This window comes from Globicephala melas, chromosome 11 (assembly GCF_963455315.2).
Source record: "Globicephala melas chromosome 11, mGloMel1.2, whole genome shotgun sequence".
NCBI lineage: Eukaryota > Metazoa > Chordata > Mammalia > Artiodactyla > Delphinidae > Globicephala > Globicephala melas.
Genome location: NC_083324.2, coordinates 35,394,548 through 35,404,642, shown reverse-complemented (window position 1 = coordinate 35,404,642; position 10,095 = coordinate 35,394,548). Strand labels below are relative to the sequence as shown.

At 38.6% G+C, this 10,095-nt stretch overlaps 1 long non-coding RNA gene across 2 annotated transcripts in view; it reads right to left on the bottom strand.

Moving 5' to 3' along the window:
* Positions 1-442: 442 nt before the first annotated feature.
* Positions 443-10,095, bottom strand: part of LOC132598153 (uncharacterized) — a 45,189-nt gene continuing 35,536 nt past the window's right edge. Inside the window, exons 3-5 of one of the 2 annotated variants that reach the window (XR_009565922.1) lie at positions 7,549-7,757; positions 4,781-4,906; positions 443-4,149 (exon numbers count right to left, since the gene is read on the bottom strand). This is a non-coding gene — a long non-coding RNA (uncharacterized lncRNA). The remainder of the gene's footprint in view (positions 4,150-4,780; positions 4,907-7,548; positions 7,758-10,095) is intronic. The other variant, XR_009565921.1, reaches the window with a different exon arrangement.

The following is a 10,095-nucleotide window of genomic DNA, read 5'->3' as shown; positions in this document are numbered from 1 at the left end:
ATTCTGATTCAAGTTACACTTCTTTTGGCAGCTTCCCCAATCACTACAGCATTTCCTGATCATTTTAGTCTATTTTCTCAACTCTACAGTACAGTCTATGTTAAATAATTTGATTCTTGCTTGTTAAGTATTCTGTATTGTTCAATAGTTCCAAGTGCCCCTTGAAAATGTCCTTTAGAGTTGAGAAAATATCTTAGGTTGTTTGTCTTTCTCAGAGCACTTAACATTTATCTATCAAATCAAAAATATTTATAAAGTGCTTATTCTGTATCAGGCCCAGTGCAAGGTATGGGAGACACAGTTCCTGCCCACATGGATCTTACACTGTAGTGGGGGAAGCAGACAATATACAAACCAAATAGATGATCTAATGCCAGAAGCATTCTGAGACTCTCTGTCTTTTTTTAAATTTTAATTTTATTGGAGTATAGTTGATTTACAATGTTGTGTTAGTTTCAGGTGTACAGCAAAGTGATTCAGTTATACATATATAATACATACATTCATTCCTTTTTAGATTCTTTTCTCATATAAGTTATCACAGAATATTGAGTAGCATTCCCCATGCTACACAGTAGGTCCTTGTTGGTTATCTATCAATACATGTAAGTTCTAAATAAATCACTCATTTTGGAGAACAAGTGGAGACCAATTAGAGAGTAATATAGTAAACAACCTCATGCAAATTATCTGTGCATTTTACAGCAGAACTGTGGTATCATCTTGGGCATTTAATTTTGTGATGCTTCAGTTTCTTCATCTCTTCATCATGTTCATGTTCCATCCTGTGTACACACATGATCACATCAAACACAGTATCATCGTCCCCTTCTGCACTCCAGTGATCATCCTTAGTTACTTGCATATTCACTGGTCTACCAACTGTTCAAAGCCAAGCCTCTGATAATTATTCTCAGTTTTGATTGCTATTGGATTAAAGGGACTTCAGAATCAACTGATCCACTCCCTCACATTATAGGTGGAGAAATTGGGGCCCAAATTGTATGTGTTTTGCCCTAAAACCATATAGTAACTTACTGGCAGAGTCAGAACTATGATCTGAACTTCAGATACTTCCCCCCACCCCCACCCTATGATTTCACCATCTCATCTGAAATGGCTCCTGCTTGACCCTTACAGGCTGCCAAGGTCAGTGTTAGCGCCTATTGTATTTTCTGATATGGGACTCTTTTCCTACCAAATAATATACTCTCAAAGCTCACCTTATTCAAGCCTCTATCCCTTCTGTGTACTGTACTGCCTGGCACATGGATGTATCCAGTAAATGTTGGATGAGTGAAGGTATTAGTGAATTATTTATTTATTTAGCTAGTTTTTTAGTGAATAATTCAAGTCTATTTTACTTTTGCAAGAAATACATTTCTAAAAAGTGATGTGTAAGATGAATTTCAGTAAATAGAATGTGACTTTCTTCTTGATTCCCATTCAGAGAAGAGAGATGACTATCTTTATTTCTAATTTGTCTTTGATTCAAAAGTAGTTCCTTACATATGAAGCTTTAAGTTTTTTCCCTCTAGCTCAGGGACTTTGTAAAGCTGTTCATGGCATATAAGATAACACTGTCATATACTCAAGAACTGCTACTTAGAATCACTGTGATTAACTTTGAGTACGTTGAGGCGTGATTTATCCTGTCTTTCCTCAACCTATTATATACCTATTTACCACTCCTGGATTTCCCATATTGAATTTTCTTAAAGTGAGGCCCACCTTTGGGATGTATATGTGTGTGTGTGTGTGTGTGTGTGTGTGTGTGTGTTTTGAGAACCAATGCCAAGGTTAGGGTGACCGAGGAGAGAGGAAGAGGGAAGACGTATAAGCCTCATCATAGAACAGTCAGTGTCAGAATAAAAGTCTAGAGAGCGGGAAAGAAGACCAGGAGGTAGACCAAGTCACAGTGGATAGAGCCTTGAGTGCCAGGATGAGGAAAGGGCATTTAATTTGGTAAGTATTTGAAGAGTTTTAGCAGAGTTTATAATACCCTTGATCCTCCCTCCAGTGGTCTTTTTAGCTTATTCCTTCTACATCCACTTGCAGGTACACACCCACTGAAATGATGAGCTACTTGCTGTTCACCAAGACTCCCTGTTCTATTGCCTCTGTGTCTCCACCTTCTCTCCCATCCCTTTATTTATGGCCCACGCTAACTTATTCTTGAGGTTTCACCTATCATTTCCTCCAAAGGTCTTCCCTGTCCCCTAACTGAGTTGGACCCTGGTGCAGGGTGCCCCCTCCCCCATGGTCACCCTGTCATACCACCCATCTCTCCGAACTCTAACACTTGCTGAATTTTCTGTATCCATCTCCAGGTGGGAAGCTCCTTCAGGGGGGGCTGTGACACACTCACCAGTGTATTCCAATTGCCTGGCACATAATGGTCCAAGTATTTGATGCATGAATGAAAGAAAGAATGAGCAAATAAATGTGTGGATGGAATGATATAATTGGTCCTGCCCTTTAGGATCCTTACCTGGCAAGACAAATGGAGAAAAGGGAGAAAGACAGGTTAGGCAGTTCCTATGGTATTCAGGCGAAAGAGCATGAGGCTTAAACTAGTAGCAGAAAGAGTACAAAACTGGGACATAAGAAAGTTTCAGAGGAAATCTAGCAACTGATTGAATGTACAGAGTGAGGGACCAGGTATAGTCTAAAGGCTGAGGTTTTGAGTTTATAAGAATAATGGTACCCTGGATGGAAATAGAAGGAAGAGCTGGTTTGGGGTGGTAATGGTGGGGGGATAAAAGTGTGGTTTTACACACATGCATGTATAATATTATCTATTGAAGCTAATTTTATGGTTGGTTTTCCTGATTCTTGAAAACGTACCAGAATTAAGCTACTCATGCTTGAATGGCGGGTCTGGCCTCTTCTTCATCCTCATTGCCAATCCTTGGATTGTTTGAAAGAAACTACCTTCCTTTTTCAGTGTGGATTTCTAGGTTACTTGGGAAACTCAGCTGTTTTTTTGCACTTCAATCCAGGCAGGATCCTGTATGCTCAGGAAATTAATATTTTGAGCCTGACTCAAGATGGTTGGAATTAAGCCCATTTACATGAGCGTTCTCTCAAGTGTCATAGCAATGGCCATTCTTCTAGGACAGTCCCTATGACTAGTGACATTACCCTCCTTCCCTGCCTCCAGGTCAGATGGGTGCTGAGACTGCAGGGGTGGGATGCACTGGTCATGGCAATGCCACTGCCAGGTCAGATGGCACATGAAATGTCTTCTCCAGTAGGATTACTCTCAGCATTAACCTTTGGCAAAAGACTGCTGCTGAGGATGTTTGTCTTTGGCATTTTTGGTCACTTTCTCTCCACAACCTTTCTTAATGACTTTTACAACTTTGACACTCTTCCCAGTGTCTGATCCAGGCAGGAAGATTCTCTAAACTTCTGGGCCACTTAAAAAGAATAAGATCATACCATTCAAGTGTAGGTCTTAATGTTGGACATTGTTTCACCTCCCTTTCTCTGTGGCATTCCTATTTTAACAGTGGTTAGATTCTTGGTAATATCTGAGAATATTGGAAAGTTGCTTGGTCTGGTGCTATGGGCCCTGAAAGCAGAGAGGGGTCCTAGGTTCTGGTCCTAGCACTGTTATTGACAGACTTTGTAACCTGTATAGATTGAATAGGTATAGCCTCAGTTTCTTTATTATGAAATGAGGCAGTTAAACTTAATCAGTGGTTTTCAGCCATACTATTGTCTTCTCTTTTATTTGAAGCTCCTCTTTTACTATTCTGAAATGGAATTCAGAGATAATATAATCTACTTAACATACATGATTTTAAAAATCAATATAGTATCTTAACTGTAACAGAAAAAAGAAATAAAAGGAAAGTATTTTATATAAAACAATATGTATTTCAATATGTAAATGCTCAGGCCCACCTACACCAGAAGATATAAAGTCATCAGATACCTGCAGCTATACGTAAAATCACCATAAATGTGACAGCTACAAATGCTGCAACTCTGTGTGGTGTTGGCATTCATTTGTCATTTTTATTGACCATCAAATACAACTAGCGGTATTGCTGTCAGTGATTTGACTTTCCAAAATGGTGAAGGTTTCTTGGTAAAGTTCCAAACAAAATAAAGCATGATCTTCCCTTCTGGGTTGCTTTCCTAAAAAAAAAAAAAGGCAGTATATATTTAAACTGTGCAAAAAAAAAAAAAAAAAAACCAAAAAAAAAAATCATGTGCTTATATGTAGAAAGGAGTTTTGTTCTAGGCTCAGATAATTAAACACACACTTTCACTTATGTAATTGGCTGGCTGGACCTTGGGAAGTCAGAGGAGGAGTGAGACAGTTTTCTGTGGGTGGAACTCTTTCCTACGGTGCAGGATGTTGAGTGGCCCTCACCACCCCTACCAAATGCTCAGAGGTTCACTCCAAATTACTGGGAGAACAACAAAAACACCCACCACAATTTCGAAAACATGCTGGAGTGGGGGTAAGGGGGTGCAGGCAGTACTGCCTCCCTTGAGAATTACTGAACTAGATGATGTTCTACGTCTGTGGAAGTTCCACCAAGGGCAGATTCAGGTATTACGGGACACAAAGATTATTCAATTTGGGGGCCCTGTCTTTAAACAAAGAATCAAAATTAGAAATACAAAATTAGGTAGGAACTTGGGCATGCATTTACCATGAAACGAGAAATGGCAACAAAATACAAAAATATTAAAAGCTGATAAGTACCACAAACGTCATAAACACTTACTATGTTTAAAATTAGTTAACTGCCTGTCATACCTCTCTTAGACTTTTTCCCTGCAGCATCCTCTGGTCCTCTCTTCACATGACAATGAATATCATTTTCTATGGAGACAGGAAGGATAATTCCGTCTTTCCTTTAACATGGTCGATCAAATTTCATTTCTATTGGTAATGATTTAGAAAAGTTCCTTTTAGCTTCACAGCTCATTACGATCATATAAATTGTTAGGATTGTTATCAGATTTGGGAAAGCTTCTAGTTTCTTTTATATGTAAGCTATAAGATAAAAAGATTTTTGTGTGTGTGCAGTGACCAATCATAAGTAGCCCTTAAATTGACAATACTCATTAACCAGTTTGTCACTGATGCTCTCATTTTAGTAGCTTAATGTTAATTTATACTGTCTTCATCAAACTCATATTTCATGTTAAGTCAGCAGGAAATTTAAAGACAAGTATTCTGATAAATTCTGTTTTGTATGATTCCCACCAACAAAGAAAAAAAATGTTGTTTTCTTTTTTTATATTTGCCTTACTATCAAGTATATTTCTTTTAGGAGAAAACTTCTTTTTTGACCTGGCATCAATGAAAACTTTATCCTTCATTCACAGTTTCACATGTCTGATGATTGGAAGAATTTTCCATAGGCTAGCTTCTAGTTATGTACATTTCAAACCTTGATTCTCCTGCACCACTCACATACTTCTGCACCTTCATATCAGGATAGATACCTGATATGGTGGACAGTAGGAGCATTCCTGGGGGTCTTTCTTAGATTACAAGAGAAAGCAAAAACAACTCTACATAGAAGAGCCTTATAAATATTTCCCAGTAAAGCAAAACTAAATGTATCCACAATTCAACTTCCCCTTACCCAGATTCCCCAAATCATCTCTACTCTAATGGTGCCAACTCTAGAAGTGTGATAGAAGGGAAGCTGGAGAGGAAAGAGATAAAATTCTCAACAATTGTGGTTGAAATATTTTATTTCTGCAAATGACCTGTAAAAATATTTTTTAAATATTTCATTTTAATGCAAAATATTGCATTTCCCCCCGCTGTGATGTTGCCAAATTCTGGGTTATAAACCACTTAAATTTTTAAAATCTAATTTTTACTAGTGGTAATAGAATAAATTAACATATATCTAAAATTCAAGTAGGGCTAATAACAAAAATCAGTGATCCCATGCTCTCTCCCAATCCAAGAGGCAACCACCTTCAACCTATTAAACCACTTTTTCAGGTTTTCTTTATATTTTCAAAACCAATATTTATGTACTATGATCTCTTGGGTTATTGTTTTAGATGTTATTTATTGTCTCTATTCTAATAGATGCAAAATTTAGCTTTCAGTTTCATGTTTCTTTCCTGGAGGTATCCCTTTGGCAGCCTTCTGTCCTTTCCTCCCAGTCTGGACCTGTCCTTCTCCAGGAACACATATGGGGTTTTCCTAGAACTTCTTTTTTCCATCATCTGAGAAGTCCTTCAGTTCAGCTCATCTTCTGTGTTCTAGCCCCAATTCCTGGCTCTCATACCTCTCTTTTTCTTGGTTTAATCCTCTATTTTGGTGAAATACATCTTTCAGTAGCTTTTTGAAAAAGAGTATATGGGAGATAAATCTTTAGAAACTGAAAAAAAATTTGTGTTTATTTTCCACTCTCATGTTTTTGGGTGTAGAATTCTAGATAAAAAATAATTTCCCAACACATGAGAATTCTGAAGGCGTTCTAGTGCTTTCCAGCTTCAGTGTTTCTCTCAATAAGTCTGATACCATTTGATTTCCAGTTCTTTGTAGATAGCCTGTTTCTTCCCTCTGGAGGTTTTAGGATCTTTTATTTAACTCTAGTGTTCTGAACATTTATAATAATTTGCCTGGTCTGTGTTGTTTTTCAGTCACTGTGTTGGACAGTTGGTCGGTAGGCCCTTTCAGTCTGGAAGATGATGTCCTTTAGTTCTCAGAAATTTTCCCTTTTAAAAAATTTTTTTATAAGTTATTTTTTTTTTAGCAATTCTTTTTGAAAATTTCCTTCTCACGTTTTCTTTGTTCTCTGTCTGGAATTATTATTTAGAAATTGGACTTCCTGTATCACTTATACTTTCCTTTCCTTTTCAGTATTATTGTTCATGTCTTGGTCTTTTTGTTTTACTTCGATTTTTAAGGACATTTTCATAGATTTAAAAATTTCATATATTTTTAACTTGAAGAGTCCTTTTTGGGTTCTTGGATTATTACTTTAAAACTTTTATATATAGTATTCTGTTATTATTTCAAGGATGAAATAGCTTTTCTCATTTCTCTGATATTCTAATGAGTTTTCTTCTGCTCCCTGGTTATATCTGTTTTCTCTGAGGTTTTGTTTGTTTGTTTGTTTTCTTTTCTCCTACTATATTAGAAATATTCCTAATATTTCTCAAATGTCTGATGATCCTGTGCTGTCTCATCATATGTAAGGATGAGGTCTAACAGTCTATTTGTGCATCTCAAAATTTATCTAGAATCCTCCTTCTCACCACATTCACCTGTACCATCTTGGTCCAAACCACCGTTGTCTCTTGCCTAGATTATTGCAATACTCTCCTAATTGGTCTCCCCTGCTTCCATACCTATGCCTTATAGACTCTTCTCAACAGAGGCTAGAGTTATCTTTTAAAAACGTAAGCCATATTATATCACTTCTGTTGCAAATGCCCCAATGGCTTCCCATCTTATTCCAAGTAAAAGCCTAAGTCCTTACAATAAGGTATTAGTTTTCTATGCTGTGTAATAAGTTGCCACAAATTTAGAGGCTTAAAACAACACACATTTATTATTTTAGTTTCTGTGGTTCCGAAGTCCAGGCATGACTCAGCTGGGTCCTCTGCTTAGAGTCTCACAAGGCTGCAGTTAAGCTGTTGGCCAGGGTTAGGTTCTCATCTGGAGCCTCGACCAGGGAAGCACCTGTTTTCTAACTTGAGTGATGGTTGGCAGCATTCAGTTCCTTGCGGTTGTGGGATTCACAGAAGTTTGCTTCCTCAAACCAGCAAGGTGGTGGTGGTGGGTTGGGGGTGGGGAGAGAGAGAGAGAGAGAGAGAGAGAGAGGCACTAGGGCAAGTCTACTAGCAAAGCAGAATCTTATACAATGTAACTTAATCACAAGAATGACATCCTATCATCTTTGCCATAATCTTTTGGTTAAAATCAAGTCACAAATCTTGTCCACACACAGGAGGGAACAACACAAAGGCGTGAACATCAGAAGTCAGGATTATGGGGTGCCACCTTGAGTCTCTCTGCCACAAATGGTCTACAAGGCCATACCTGCTCTGGCTCCCTATTACCTCTCTGACATCATTTCCTACCATCGTCATTCTTGTTCACTCTGCTAGAGCCACAGGAATCTTAGGGCTTTTGCATTTTCTCTCTCCTCCTCCTAGAACTCTCTTCTCCCAGGTTTCCACATAGCTCACTCTCTCAACTCCTTCAAGTCTGTGTTCAAGTGTCACCTCAGAGGACCCTTCTCTGACCACCTTATTTAGAATTCCTGGCACTCTCCCTTTTTCTGCTTTATTTTCCTCCATATACTATATCATTTATCTATTTCTTGTGTTTATTATGTTATCCTCCACTAGAATGGAAGCTCTATGAACATAGGGCTTTCTATCTGTTTTCTTTACTGCTGAATCCCTTGTATTAAAACATAGTGTTCGGGCTTCCCTGGTGGCGCAGTGGTTGAGAGTCTGCCTGCCGATGCAGGCGACGCGGGTTCGTGCCCCGGTCCGGGAAGATCCCACATGCCGCGGAGCAGCTGGGCCCGTGAGCCATGCCCGCTGAGCCTGCGCGTCCGGAGCCTGTGCTCCACAACGGCAGAGGCCACAACAGTGAGAGGCCCGCGTACCGCAAAAAAACAAAAAACAAACAAACAAAAATAAAACATAGTAGTCACCTCATAAATATGTATTAAATAAATGAGTGTGCTGTGCAAGATTTGTTGTCTGATGGGTTTAACAATAGGACAATTGGATGGGTGGCTGGCTAGCTTTTTTGTTGGGGACCTCCGAATTTCAGCATCTGTAGGCCTCTGTTCATGTGTCCTTCAGTTTCTCCAAGAGGCGATCATCCAATCTCCTGCCCGAGGATTATAAGAAGCCTGGCTGCCATTATTTTGTAGCTATGCAGTGGGAGGGGCTGAGGTTCTCATATTCAATATGCAAATTTTTACTTTATCTTTTAGTTTTTAGTTTTGCTCCTGACCAAACCCCCTCTCCTCCCCAGGCCTAATGTCCTCTAGACTTGATCTTCTCTGGTTCAATGTCACCAGAGACTTGATCTTTGTCTCCTATGGGAAGGAGAATTAATTGAAAATGCCAGGTGAAGGTTGGGGTCTTGCAGCTTACCTGCTGCCTCTGGCTCACCTCTGCCTTCTATCTGGTACTTAATATTTCCTGAATTCCTCTAGAGTTCTTGAGAGTGAGTTAGTTTCTCTTTCACTGGCCTCTTCTTTTGTATGCCCTTAGGTTTGACCTTTTTCTCTTCGAAGTCATTAAGCCTTCCTACATCTACTTTCTGACTTTATATGGAATTTCTCTTTCTGCTTCTTTTCCTTCTCGTTTTGGAGAGAGTTTTGAGAGAAGAAGGCCATCTTAATACTGAAAATCCCAACGGATATTTTCATCCTGATGTTTAACATCTCCTTGGGGATACGCTTGAAGTCTAAAAATATTGATGACAAATGGAAAATCTTACCAAAGGCAGCTTGATTCTGTACTAAAGGTGAACATTAGGAAAAGGATTCCAGATCACCCAAGTGTTAAATCACAGTGAAGAGTAACCCCTGCTCGCCACAACTAGAGAAAAGCCAGTGCGCAGCAACAAAGACCCAATGCAGCCAAAGATAGATAGATAGATAAACAAACAAACAAATAAATAAATAAATAAATTTATTTTAAAAAGATTGTTAAGACTGTTTAATGATGGGAAAAAGAGCTCACAATATATTAAATGATGAAAACAAGATGAATACATATTACTTTTATTGTAAGAAAGCTTTTGAAAGGCACAATTAAATTAAAAGCCATTTAATTTATTTTATTTTATTTTTTTTGCTGTACGCGGGCCTCTCACTGTTGTGGCCTCTACCGTTGCGGAGCACAGGCTCCGGACGCGCAGGCTCAGCGGCCATGGCTCACGTATTTAATTTATTTTAAACCAGTTAAAAAGATGAACAAACAGTTAATGATACACAAAATGAGTGTTATATGTACCAGAAAATACAAAATTATGGCTTATAAATGAGTTCAAAAGAAAGCATCTGTTTCCTTTCTTAGGTACCTACTGCTCCTATGGATGTGAAAGGGAATAAAGCAGTTACT